The following is a 1,889-nucleotide window of genomic DNA, read 5'->3' as shown; positions in this document are numbered from 1 at the left end:
CGTCTGTGCCTTGCTGTGGTGACCCTGGATCAGACCCTCCATGCCTTTCTCACACGGTGTCAGGGAGGGAAGGAACTTGCTGGGTGGGAGGTGGGACAGGGCACCCAAGTTACTCAAGAGGTCACTTTGTGCCAGTCACTTGCCACATGTTACAGTTCGTATAAATTCCCACCCACTCCCCCCAGAGATGTGGAAGTAACTCATAATTGGTTACAGTTCGTATAAATTCCCACCCACTCCCCCCAGAGATGTGGAAGTAACTCATAATTGATGTAGGAACCTCGGGAAGTTCTACGAAAGCCTGAAAATCATTGTGAGCACTGCCCACAGAGAGCTGCAGCATTTATTGCGTGCCTACGGTGTGTCGGACATGGTGTATGTCACTGGTATTTCCTTGGCAACCATCTTCAGGAGGTAGGTATTGATTATTATTATTATTGTCTCCAATTTCTAGTTGAGGAAACTGAGGTACAGAGAAGTGAGGTGATTGACTCACATCCACACAGGTAGGAAGGGGTGGAACGGGGATTTGTACCCAGTCTAGCTCTAGTGCGTGCTTTTCGTCACTAGCCCCCACTGTTCCCCTGAGTCTGTCACAAATGGGCTGGGTATTTCCTGTGCAGTAACGTTTGAGCCTATACATATATACTTATTCTAATATGATTGAGATCATGGCACTTTTTAACCTACATCTTTCACTTAACGTATTTAACCATTTCTTTTCACATATTCATCCTCAAAATAGCTCTGTCAAACAGATTTTGTTATTTGCATTTACAGATGAGAAAACTAAAGGCTACAGAATTAAAGACGGAAAATGGAGGCTCAGAGAGAGAAAACGACTTGCCCAAAGTAACGGTGAAGGGTGAGGTTGGAGCTGAAAAGCCTGACTGAAGCTGGTGCAGCCCCCCCCCACCCCCTGCCTCCCACACCGGGGGTGAGACCACTGTGGGCGTGGGGTAGAGGAAGGAGCAGTAAAACCTTTTCTCCAAACCTTCCTAAACTAGATTACATTTAGCTGGCAGCTGAGGCTTGGCTGCTTGCTTTTTCCTCCTCCGTGGAAGTCAGCACAACTTTGCATGCATATGTCCCCGTCCAGTGGGGACACCTGCCTATCTTTTGAGATGGGATGGGAGACTGGTCATTTCCCAGCAGAAACCCTGTGATCAGCTCATGGAAGCCAAGAAGGTGCAAGGGAGGAATTCCAGAACTCTCCTGGGGTATCACCAGCGTTATTGAACCGAATATTGTCTGGCCATTCGATGCACAGCAGAGCCAAACACTGAACACTTGAGTTTCACAGAGGAGAAATTAAAGGAATTTTTTGGCAGGTCACCAAGCCAGGAGAACAGGAAGCTATTGCTTAACACCTGAACTCCCTGATGGTTTTTAATCAAGGGTTTTTAAAGGCAAAGATTGAGGGTTAGGTGTTAGGGGGTCACGAGTGAAGCTGACTGGCTAGTTCCTGTGCAAGCTTCAGTGGTTTTCCTTTGTCTGATTAATTTAGTTCCTGATGTCATCTTGTCCGAAGCTTTCGTCATTGTGGTTGGGTAATGATCTCTCTGGCTCAGGATTATGCATCTGTGACGATACCTTTAAAGCAAAAGGCAGAAAGTAAACATCTTGTGATCTTTGTTGTTGTTTAAGCTATCATTACTTTATGCTTAACTAGTTACACTTCTCTATTATTTCAAGCAAAGTACTTTATTTTTTAAATTTTCTAGATTTTGTTTTTTTAAGATTTTAATGGGGAATCAGGGAAGGGGAACAGACAAGTTGCTGTCCTTTTGTTCTTCAGTCTAATTGTGGAGGACGTCGCTTCACTGGCCCATGTTGGTATTATCCTTGTGCTCTTCCCGGGTGAGGCAGTCGCTCGCAGGCCATTGGAT

The 1,889-nt window shown here is 45.6% G+C and overlaps 1 long non-coding RNA gene across 1 annotated transcript in view; it reads right to left on the bottom strand.

The window, feature by feature from the left end:
• Nucleotides 1-243: 243 nt before the first annotated feature.
• The window catches only part of LOC109372388 (uncharacterized), a 16,713-nt gene continuing 15,067 nt past the window's right edge, over nt 244-1,889 (bottom strand). Inside the window, exon 3 of the long non-coding RNA XR_002122040.1 lies at nt 244-1,593. This is a non-coding gene — a long non-coding RNA (uncharacterized LOC109372388). The remainder of the gene's footprint in view (nt 1,594-1,889) is intronic.

The sequence above is a fragment of the Hipposideros armiger genome, unplaced genomic scaffold (genome assembly GCF_001890085.2).
Source record: "Hipposideros armiger isolate ML-2016 unplaced genomic scaffold, ASM189008v1 scaffold_633, whole genome shotgun sequence".
Classification (NCBI taxonomy): Eukaryota; Metazoa; Chordata; class Mammalia; order Chiroptera; family Hipposideridae; genus Hipposideros; species Hipposideros armiger.
The sequence above is the reverse complement of the archived record's forward strand: the minus strand, read 5'-3'. Positions and strand labels throughout refer to the sequence as shown.